This window comes from Neophocaena asiaeorientalis, unplaced genomic scaffold (assembly GCF_003031525.2).
Source record: "Neophocaena asiaeorientalis asiaeorientalis breed wild unplaced genomic scaffold, Neophocaena_asiaeorientalis_V1.1 scaffold393, whole genome shotgun sequence".
NCBI lineage: Eukaryota > Metazoa > Chordata > Mammalia > Artiodactyla > Phocoenidae > Neophocaena > Neophocaena asiaeorientalis.
In genome coordinates, this window is record NW_020175123.1 from 384,073 (window position 1) to 396,575 (window position 12,503).

The 12,503-nt window shown below is 39.6% G+C and overlaps 1 protein-coding gene across 1 annotated transcript in view; it reads right to left on the reverse strand.

The window, feature by feature from the left end:
• LSAMP (limbic system associated membrane protein) overlaps nt 1-12,503 on the reverse strand; it is a 284,128-nt gene that overhangs the window by 83,154 nt on the left and 188,471 nt on the right. The window lies entirely within an intron of this gene.

Sequence of the window (12,503 nt, forward strand, 5' to 3'; positions counted from 1 at the left end):
TTCCACATCTCCCCATTTTCTCTCTCAAATCCATATCTTCCTAATACACTTAAAGAGAAGCAGGGAATATACTCAAACTGATCCTCATCCACTCCAATCCCTGATCCACTGTTCCGCTGAAACCTTGCTCTCCTTGAGAACAAGACTTACATGCTTACTGCCTGGTCTCTTGAAGCTCACCATCTTTCCTGTTGGTATTTTGAAAAGTTCAAGTAAAGAATGCACAGGTTGAACAGATTTCTATTTCCTTCACAGTCCCTTCTCTACCACCCTTATCTCAGACTGTTGGGAAGTATGATGTTTAGAAAAGAGGAGAGTCAACTCTCTGTGGCACAATGGGATTGTTGAGGTTATTTGGAATGGAAGTTTTGTCCTAACTCTCTGGCTGGAATGAGTGAATGTGGGAGAACAAGAGACAGCCACTCCACACCAGCCTTCTGAGCACTAAGGGTGTCAGTCCCTCTCAGGGCTAGACTCTGCCTTCCAGCACACAGAGTGAATAAACAGGTCCTCCTTTCCACTCTGCCTACAGTAAGTTGGAATTGAAAGGTTGCTTTTGAGGATGGGCAACATTCCCTGTGTTGAAAACTGTACTGAAGTTAGCTGTCATTCTACTTAATGGAAATCTTGCTCTTTTGAAATTAAGTGTAAACTATGAGGTTGAATAGCGGTGTAATCTAAATATCCTTAATGCCAGATGTTGTGTTGGTGAATTTTCAGAGTCCTGTGCACTGCTATGTGTGCTTGCGTGTGTGTGTGTGTGTGTGTGTGTGTGTGTCATGGTTATTAAGAAATGAAACTTGGATTCCAGTGCTCAGACTGGGGTTATATTTAGATGAGGTCTAGGAACTTCAGAGGGAGTCAAACTACAAAGTCTGGGTGTAGATCCAAGTCCCAGAAAACCTGATATTTCTCATATGAGCACATCATTGAATTAAGTCTCAGAAGGCGTGATTTTCAGCTCTGGTTTGGCCCCCAATTAGATGTAACTCATAAATGGATAAAGTGGCATTAGAGTATCTATGAAAAGGCCTTAGAGAGTGAAAACTAGCAATGGGCTTAGGGATTAGTATTCTATAACTCTATATGATAATCCTATAAGAATAACTTATTATATCTGAACTCTATAAACAATATAACACCAGTAATTCTGTGTAGGCATCTCTACCAGGCTATTGCCTAAGACACACTCCTAAAAATTGAACACCATGAGAGAAACTCTGTCCATGTTTCCATTGCTACTAAAACAATGTGAAAAACATACAAATCATATTAAAAGCATCTTATATTGCATTTAAATATAGTTACAGTAGAAGAGATAAGTTTAGGTACTCCCTTGGAACTGGCAAGAACATCCTTTTTTGCATTTTTCCCATTTGTTATTGTTTGTAGACTTAGTGCATACCTAACACTTGTTTTATGTAAACAAATTTAAAAAAACTCAACAAACAGTATATTCCTTCACACTCTGTAGCAGTACACTTCAATTTAAATGAGATTTGGATTCAACACAGAGATTTTGATCTCTCTTCAAGTTGGTTATAATAAGATTCTACCTGAATTTCTAAGTCTTAAAAGCATCCATAGCTCTATAGACAGGACCGATACAGAAAACGTTAATGCACTCTCTCTCTGGGTCATTCTGCAAATAATTCCCTGAACTTGTAGACAGGGTATGGAGCATCCACCCATAATGCTCCATAATTTTTTTTTTTTTTTTCTTCTTTTTTCTTTTTTTTTGTGGTACACGGGCCTCTCACTGTTGTGGCCTCTCCCGTTGCGGAGCACAGTCTCCGGACGCCCAGGCTCAGCGGCCATGGCTCACAGGCCCAGCCGCTCCGTGGCATGTGGGATCCTCCCGGACCGGGGCACGAACCCGTGTCCCCTGAATTGGCAGGCGGACTCCCAACCACTGCGCCACCAGGGAAGCCCACTCCATAATTATTAATGACTTTCCAGATTAATGGTCATATAACTCTACTTGATAATCTACCAAGAACGATTTACTTTCCTACTATATCTAAACTCTCTGTGAAACAACATGACACTAGTAGCTCAGGTTAGGCATCTCTTCTAGGGTACATTAGTAGTTTGGCATGAGAATATGCTTCACTTTTCCAATAAAGGTTAAGATGTTGTCCCAGGTAGAGGAGGTTGAATCCAAATTATGAGGGAGCCCTCTTGCTTCCTCTCTACTGTTTTTTCTGTTTGTTTGTTTTTATTTTTTTGGCCACACTGCGCTGCATGACTTATGGGATCTTAGTTCCCGAACCAGGGATTGAACCCGGGCCCTCGGCAGTGAAAGCAAGAGTCCTAACCAGTGGACCCCCAGGGAATTCCCTCTACTGTTTCCTTTCTATATTTCCAGAGCACGTATCCTGCTCTTGCCTGTGTAAAGCCTTTCACCAGTCTATCTTTTCTTGTTCCCATATAACAAACAAACAAAAATGAAATTTCAGTAAAAGGTATAGCGATTAAGTCTTTATGTCCTCATGTGTAAATGAGTGATGAGGCTTATTGAATTACATCTCCCCAGAGATGCTTCCATATGCAAAGAGTTTCACACACCAAAGGGATAAGTATCTAGTGGTGAAAGCCTGAGCAGCCTTAGTCCTCTAATGAAGTCCTTCTCAACTAGTGTGCTGGATCACACAAATGTGATAGGAACTGGTTCCAGGTATGCAGAGATATGGAGCCCCTTAGCCCTCAGAGAACCCACCCAATTCCTCCCTCATCACGAGCAGCCCAGTCTAGTAAGCTGTAAATATATCATCATTTTCCATGCATTTCTTGATGTGAAGAGTTTGTGGGAAGCTCAGTTAGGACAAAGGTAGACTTTTGGGAAGGGGAAGGGGTGTTTCCATCAGGACACAAGTTATACCACCGTGTGCCCTCTGTATACTTTTCTCATCCAACCCTGCCTTACTCCTAAAGACACTTCCAGTTGTGTGTGGAGGGAAGGCCAGGAACGAGAGGTGGATTTACTGGTAAGCTAACTGTCATGGAATGGTGGCAGGAATGGACCCAATCTTCCTTCTTTCATTTATCCACACTCCTTGCTATGTTGCTATGAATTTTTTTAGGCCCCTCCCACTTCTGACTCTGGGCTCAGCCAGGTGACTTGCTTTGACCACTGAGATTTAGCAAACATGATGCACATTGGGGCTTGTTCTGCTCATGCCTTTTGCTACTGCCATGAGAAGAAACATGCCTGGGTTGGCACGATGAAAGGTGAGGGACATGAGAAGAGCTGAGTGATCCCAAGTCATGCCAGTCAAAGCCTTCTTAGATCAGTTGATCCCCTCAACATACAAGTGATCTCAGCCAATATCAGCAGAACCACTTTGCCAATTACCCCACACACATGAGCAAATAGGCTTATTGTTGAATGTTGCTGAGTTGTGGCTCTTTTTTATATAGCAGTATTCAAGCAACAGATAATGGATAGGCTAATGAAGCTTAAGTTTCAGGGTCTCTTACTTGCCAAGGTCCCTTTCTAAGCCTGTCGGAGAGGTTTTAGCTGTGTGTTCAATTTGGCCAGATATTTTGTAAAATTTGCAAAAATATGATATTTTAATCACAGCAGGTTACAACTGTTTCCTCCTTTCACCCCTCTATTCCATCACACTTCTCCTAGCTGTGGGTGGTATTGTAGTGGCTTCAGTCATCTTGGGAATCTTGCTAAAGAGAAATTAAGTTGGTGCTGCCTATAGGTAGGTTGAATGGGACATGTTTATGAGGTTCACAGCTGATTCCTTGAATAGGTAAGCTATTATTAGCACCCTAGTGTAAGAATGTATCTTCTTCCCACTGTACTGTCTTACACAGTATTGTAGGGACAAAGGTTGTAGCATAATATGAACATAACTTATATCACCCAATACCAGAATTACATGAGTAGTGAAGGACAAAGTTTAAAGTGTTCAAAGCCAAAAGATAGTGAATGGAAAATTCTTCCAAACATCAGACCTGTAAACTTTAAGCAGAGTAGATCAGCCTCTTATGAAAACTGTTTGGCAGAATCTACTAAAGCAGAATATTTGCCTACCCTAGAACCCAGTCCAAAAAACATAACCAACATAACCATAAAATTCCACTCCTAAAACATAGTCAACAGAAATGGGTTCGCATCTTTGTTAAATGAAATATAGGAGAATGTTCTCAGCAGAACTATTTACAATAGCCCCAAACTAGAAGCTGTCCAATGTCCATCAATAAATAAATAAATAAAAATTTAAAAATCGTGGTATGTCCACACATTGGAAACCTCTATGGCATAAGAATACTGTCTAAACTACGTGTATGTTACAAACACATTAAGGGAATGAAACCAAACACAAAAAAGAGTATTATAGGGATTCCATTTATGTAATATACAAAAGCAGACAAATAGTGGCTACTCCTGTGGGGGTAGTAGTGGCTGGAGGAAGCCAAGAGGAGTGCTGATAGTGTTAGAGCAGGCAGATAGCTAGATGTGAGCAGAGAAAGCGGGGCATGGGCCAAATGGCAAGAAACCATGCATCTTGTGAACAGTGGGGGACTTTGCACGGACAAAGAAAAGCAGGAACCTCCAGACTGACAGGAAACCATGCATTTGGGGCAACAAGGGTCCTGGTGGCAGGCAAAGAAAGGTGGGAAAAGGCAGGAATCCCTGGCATCTGGTTGTAACCTTTTGCTCATTATGCCCTCACTACAATAAAATTAGCCTTGCAGATAAGAAGTACCCATCCTGCACCGACGCCATGACACTTCTGATCAAGGCTAAATGAGGATGAAAATCCCTCCTCCCCTTGGGAAGGTGGAGATGGGATAAGAATCAGGAGATACGACCTCAAACCCCTCCCTCCTCAATGAATATTCCGCCTATTCATTTTCACACCGCACATAACCAGCTTGCCAAAGAAACTCAGGACAGCTGCTCAACTGAGACTGTCCGCTCTCCCCCTGAGAGCGTACTATTGCTTAATAAATCTTTCATTTTTGTTCTCTTGACCTCTATGTCTCATCTCTGAATTCTTTCTGTGATGAGACAAGAACATATGCTCCGGTTACAATAGTGCTCTATTTCTCGATCTATTTCATGGAAGTATATTTGTGAAAGCTCATTGAGTCATACAAATATGAAAGGGGCACTTTTCACGTTTCTACCTTAATGAAATATTTGAAATATTGTAAACAGGAGATTCAGCTATCACCAAGATGGAAAACTTTTCCTTTTAGGAATATACTGATGATGCAGTGCATATAATCATGTTTATTATATATATAAATCATATATTTTATTTTTTATGTAAACTGGAGGCATTTATCAGCATTCTTCTTTTTAGGAAAGTAATCCATCACATTACTAGAAATATTGGGTGTGGTGGTATGGGAAGCTTGTCTATAAAATCCCACCATATCACTGAATCAAGAAATACTTAAATTTCTTGTCAACTTTATGCAAAACATTAAAACCAACAAAGATAACATAAATCTCTTAGTTTGCCACTAGAATGAAAACATTGGCAACACTCTGGTTAAAGATTGTTGTCAACTCAAAGAATATTTAAGAGTAGTCACTGTATAAGAAAACTTGAAATGCCTTTATATCTTATAGCTCAAAGATGAGAGGATCCCAATAGAGGTTTCCTTTTTCCCAAATTGAAAACATTCTGAAACATTTGCATGATATTGCCAATAACAGTTGTGAAACGCAAAGGAATTTTTTAAATTATCAATAGTATTATACAAACTTTGATCATTGGTAGCAAAGGAGAAATTAAATTGTCTTTATACATAGTCTATAGAAAATATTACAAACATATAGTCTTATAAAGAAGCCATCAAAATAAATACAACCAGAAAAAGGAGGGATAAAAGTATTAGATGTATATCAGCAGTTAATAAAATGATGATATTCTCTTGATTTTGTTATGTTTATAGTATGTACCAGTTTTTTTAGTGTATAATTTATTGCAACACCTACTTTTACTTTAAATAAAAGTTGACTTTTATAACCAAACTGTATTCTTTCTTTTCAAGAGGACTCCCAAGTTATGGAACTTTTAAGCCCTACAGAACCCAGAGGCTAATGCTGGGAATCACCAAGCATATTCCACAGCTATGTGCTCTAATTGCAGGGTTGTCTCCTGCCAGGCAGGATGTCATTGCTTCAAACCCCCTTCCTCCTTCTAACTCCTCCTATGCTGCAGGTCAGTCAGGTATTTTCTCCTTTCCTACTTTCCCTTTCCCTTTCTGTTCTTTCTTATTCTTAATTTAGACCCATTAGGTACTGTAATCTGAATTAAAGTATGCATGGATACCTCTTTATCGCACCAGCCGTAGCCCAAGAATTTAGACATCTCTCTTCTAGTGCAATCGGACAAAGGTCTATGATGCAGCTACTTCACGTAGGGCAATCATATCCAGATCTCTGATTCATCCAGCTGATCCTAACCATTTTCCTCACCACCTACAATCCCTTGCCTCTGGCCGCTGTCTATACCCTAATACTCCCTTCTGCACTTCCACTTTGTCCCTAAGAGCACCTAAGAGCAAAGGTGAGAAGCTGGGAAAGAAAGTATGTGCTAACCATACATGAGCCTATCCAGGACCCTTTGGATGAAAGAATATCCTCACATTGAAACGTTATATGAGTAAGGAGAGAGAATGAGCTTATTCTGAGCTTTCTACGTTTATGCTGGAATTTATGGAGACAGAGAACACAATAAAGTAAAAAGTAAGGGGCTTCTTTGGCAGACCACCTTATTTAAAATTACCATCTTCTGAGTTAGGATCACCAGCTCAGCATTCGGATTTAATTCACTGTTCATGAAAAATGAAAACCATTGATACATATTTTTTTCCCAAAAGGAGTTTAGAAAAAAGTCTCAAGTTACTGAAAGAAGGATTAATTTGCCTCTAATGGAACTAACATGCAGGAAAAATTTAAAATCAATCTCGTGCTTAAAAGCACAACAACACTGATGGTGCCTCCATATTTTCTCCCTCTTCCCACTGCTAGCTTGTTACCAGCGAACACATATTATGCATATTACCCACAAATCTTTCCTCTATTTAAATTAAAAAAAGAAACACCATGTTTTTAATCAATCTATTTGCACTTGGCTGTCAAAACTCACAAAGGCACTTTGATTTCCTTTCATTATTCTCAAGAGAACCAAATGCAGATGAATAGAAAAGAATGAAAAGGAAGGCAAATTAAGGGTTAATACACCTTGCTAAATTCAGAAAAATGTAAAAAAAAAAAAAAAAAAGGAGAACCGTGTTTATTCATGGCCTTTAAAAATCTGTGCTATGCTTCTTCCCAATGACAATTCCCAGGATCATCAGGCATAAATACAGGCTTTAACTATCAGATTGTTCTTCTGTGGTCCTTTTTTCTATTTCACAAGCAACAGCTCTTGACATCAAAGCAGCCCAGTCTCTTGAATGTGAATTACAGAGTCTGGGTGTTAGAGGCTGGGTAGGACCACCCCTAAGAACTTTGGGGATGTATCATTTTGATGTTGTTGGTCAAAGATTTCTACTGACAGTCAAGAGACCAAATGCTCTTCAAAGGACTGGACAGATGGAGTCGGATGACTCCTAGCAAGTTCCGAGTACTGGGAGCAAGGTGTCTTGGCAGGAACAGCAGAACCTCCATTGGTTACACAAACTGGCTGAACATTAGAACTTCCTGAGTGCAGTTTCCAGATTTAGAAAATAAAAATACAGGATGCTCAGCTAAATTTGAATTTCAGATAAGTAACACATCACGTTTTATATAAAACCCCTTTTCTGGGAGTGTATCAAGAGGCAATACGTTTCTTTGAATGGATCTATGGAATGTGGGAGGAGCAGGTGGATGGAAGTAACATGAGAAGGGATGCGTGTGTTTAATACATGATAAGGACAAACTTGTAATTCCCTTTCAGTATATTTATTCCTGGCAGAATAAAAATCTATCTGTAAGACCATATTTATCCAAGACTCTTTGGAAATGATTACTTCTGGAGAGCCAAGTTTTTTGTTTGTTTGTTTCTTAATAGCTGGGTAGTTCCATCTTTAAGCAGTAAGATATTTTACATTTTAACTTCTTTGGATGGAAATCTTTCTTAATGTGTTGCACATATATTCCTACCATTTTAAACAGAAAACACTGCTATTCATTCAACTTCTTTCCTTGAAGAGCCAGGGTTATAATCATGAGCATCTATTATAATAGATTTTGATATCTTTAAAATTCACTGATGGATCTGTTGGACTATTTGCCCTTACACTAAATATTATCTCTATGATGCTCTGAGTTTTCAATTTTCACATCTGCTTTTGCTTTTCTGTCTTCTCCTGGTCAGGCTATTAACTGCTTTCTTTCTTCCTCTTTTCTAATTTTTCCAAAATTCTTTCTCCCTTCAATTTGTTTCTCCTTATCTCCTAAGGTTTAAAAATAAGACAGCAAGGCACTAAATTCAGCTCTTAGGACTATGTGAAATTTTAAAGAGCCCCATATTAAGGTCCTAATGGATTCTCCTATGAAGAAAGTGCATTAACAGCTAAAAAAAAAAAAAAAAAATGACCATAAGCTGTCCAAATAGTTGCCACATAGATATTCTACTCAAATTGACTGCTAGCTAGTACCAGCTAGGTATGGTTATAAGGCGGGCACTTATCTAACCCAGGTTGAAATGTAAGATGTAATATTCTGCCTCTGGATATATACACAGTGGTGCCTGAAGTAAAAATTATCTTGGTAGAAAGGAAGGTAGAAAAACACGGGACCAGTATCTGTAGGGCAGGTGATTCTGGGTCCAAGGGACAGTAGACACTGGGGCCGTCAGAAACAGTGTATAGAGAGATCATCTGGTCTGCCATTCACCAGCTTATACGATGTATTACCATTCATTTCATCACCTTGTGTCTTGGTTTTCTCATTTGTAAAATGATATTGATAATTAATACCACTTTTGGGAAATGAGGAATATTTCTGCTGCTGTCATTTTTCTAAACTGTTCATAAAGGATTCAGTGTCGTCTATTTTTCCATGCAATCCACACCTCATTAGTCTCAATGCAAGGATCTTCTAAAGGAACAGCACCTCAGTCCTTGATGGTTATGATTTACAAGTGCAGAGTTTCTATATTCTGAAGGTGGTTTCCTCAGTTCAACCTGGTACTTCTGTGCTCATGCATGGGGGGGCCTCTCGCATTCCCTGGAAACAGATCCTGAGCAAGGCCTGCCATCTGGGTTTGGACCTCCATGTCTGCTTCTATTCCCACTCCTTGCCTCTGCCACTGGTTGGGTAAATGCAGACCTAGAGTTTTAGATATATGTGTATGTGGGTGGGTGCGGGTAGGATAGGAAGGGAATGAGTAAGAAGTCTTACTTATGACTCCAAGTCTGAGCATCCCACTGATGCCTCTTACCTGAGAAACCCTGAACTGCATAGGGCTGGACTATGGTGTGTGTCGGGGGCAGAGGGGGTGGTGGAGGGGTATTCCTCAGATGCTTGTCCAGCCATTTATAAAGCCAATAATTTTTCCCTCATTTGGTCGGTGTTATTGTTGCATATAATTTTCTCTACTGCAAACTTGGAGGGAGGAGGGCAGAGCAGCATGAATGTAATTCAACCCCATCTAGAAATGTTACCACTCCCAGGGATTATGGTGATTACATGATATAAAAGCCTGACACACAGTAGGCCCTGTGTAAGAGGGGAGGGACTGAGTAGAGGAAGATAAAATGGTAAAAGTGGCAAATCATAGTGTTCTACCTAATAGGGAGGCTGTGAGGAATAACTAATGAATGATTGTAAAGCCTTTTGAAAGATAAAGGCTATAGAAATGCAAAATAATAATATCAGGGAAGTAGACATGTCAGTTGAATATAAAAGACACAGCTTTTATTCCCATACAAATATCTTGGTCACCATCAGCAGCAGTGGAGAAGAAAACAGAAGAAGAGTATGTGACAGTTTAATAGTGTTTTGTTAGAAACAGAACACGTTTTAAGAGTGTCTGGACTTTCTTTAAAGTGAAAAGATGAGACCTGACTCACTGCCTGCTGGAATAGATTCAGAAGTTCCTCTGGCAAAAATCTCTGGCTTTTCCACGTCTGATTTCTTACATTAATTAAATTAGGAGGGCAAATTTGGTTTATGAGAGGAACAAAGCCAGGAAACCATGCTGGTAGGCAAAGTACCACTTCACGTGGGAGCAGTGTGTGAGTGTCCAGCTCTGAGCAGCTTGGCCTTCCACCCTAGATTCAAATGTCACTCCAGATCCAAATCTCTGTCCCATCATATTCCTCCTGAGGACGTCCTAGGGATTTAGATAAATTCAAGAAAAACCACTGGCTTACGGACTTACGTTCAGGAACCTGGGGTGAGGGGGAGCTCTTCGCTCTATGAGTGTTCTGAGGCTGCATTACCTCAATTTTGAATGATGATAACTGTTATGCAAAAAATAGTTTTTCTGGCAAAATAACTTTGGGACACCCTGGATTAAAAAAACAATAACAGCTTATTTTAAATGTATAAGTTCCTAAAACATTTAATATGTTAACATGTATTGTGAATTTCCAGAAGGTAAAGGCAGTTTATTCCTCAAATTTGTTTGACCATGGAAGTGTTTTTCAGAGTGTTTAACAGGATAAGGCACAAGGCACACTTTGGAGAATATTGTTCTAGGACCACCTACAGACTTTTCTTTTTGGCTTAGGCTTCCTAAGGATTTTCTAGGGAGAGCTGAGTTCCCAGAAGAGCCAAGGAAATGGAGCTAAGGATTCCATTTCAGTCTGAACAAAACTATTTAGGTTGCATCTCAGACCACTTTAGTGCCAATATATGATTCTCTAAATTTGTCCTAGGGTCTGCAGGTTGCTGTATACATTCAGGTACCCAAAAGGGAGAGCTTAATAAGATACAAATAGATTGAGACCCACCTAGTAACCAGCTAATGGTCCATCCTCCCCCACTGTGCCTGAATCAGGCAGACCTCACTCAGAAGAAAGTTCAAGACGTGGGGAACATGATGTTTTCTTATTTGAAAACTGTGAGAAATTTGCAATGATGACCACCCCACTAAACAGACATAAAGGGAGCTCAAGCAGGGCAAGAGAGGAACTAGTGTGTGTAAAGTTCTCTTTGGCCACTCAGAGTGCACTTTGAGTGTGGGCCACAGAGGCCAAGGGGCTGTCAGGTAATGGTCATTTGAAGGCATGCATTGACATGGACAGCCATGGGCATCTCAGATGGCACCACAATATAAATGTAGACAAATTAGTTCAGTATCTAGAACCCAAAGGACAGAATTGTGCTGAAATCATGGAAAAGGAAAAAAGAAGCCTCATTTAATATGTTAAACACAAAACACATATCTAAGGCAGCCAGTCTGAAGCCGAAGCAGATATGTTCAGAGTACAAAGAATAACATTTTTAGCTAGCCTCGGCTTCCTTTCAGTCTTTCTCAACAGTAAGAGCTTTCTGAGAAATGCATTTATATAGGTACAAAGCATGTCTCTGTGACAGCAGGAGTCTTTATTTGCATCAGATTTACTTTAACACCTGTTTGTTTCAGAGGGTACAGCCTGCCTAGGAAACACTCCAGAAAAGGGATTACATAAAGGAAGGATGCCTTACTCTGGAAAGAAGAGGCCAAGCAGTGCATTCACAGTCCTATAAATCACTGAGTCTACTTTCCTTGGTGACTAAGAGAAAGGTGCTTTTAAAACATTATTACTAGGAGAGCTGTGATTACCCTTGTGTGCATAACTGATGCCTATTTTTAAACCATGTCCTTGGAACACAATGAGTATTCAATAAAAGATGAAGAGTGAACTATTTCAATAACTCAGTCTGGCACATCCACTAAATCTTATTTGTCAAATTGCCATGAAATCTAAATGTGATGTTGTTTTATTCTGTTGATTAGAATGATCTGGTATCTATCTCTATACATAGTCCAAACATCCACTTTGCACAGTCAGCAACAATCTAGATTCTTAAACAGCCCAAGAAGGGGACGTGGCATCTGGCTCCATTTTAAATTGTGCTTACTATCGACAACAGGATTCTCTAAAAATGGCGCTGGAGTCTATATTTATTCACATCTAATTTATTTCAGAGGGACAGACCCAGTTTCCAAACTGAAATATGGTCTTCCTGATGACCAATAGGAATGTCCTGCTTTCTTAAAATGTGAAAGGCAGAAAGACAATGAAGGACTGCTATATATATATATCATAATCTTTTACTTCCTCACAATGGCGCTCTAAGCATGATAAACAATTTGGATGTGGAATTATACTTAAATATTTACCCTGAGGATATCTGTTTCATGACTACTCTTCCCTAAGCTTGACAGATTAGAGAATTTCAGTGTGGGTTGTGATCTTAGAGATGCTACTTTCTAAACCCAAATTCTACAGATGAGAAAACTGAAGCGGGACAAGAGTAAGACCTTCATCTAAACTCAAATTGCTATTTGATATCAGAGATGGCATTTCCTACAAACTCTGACCCT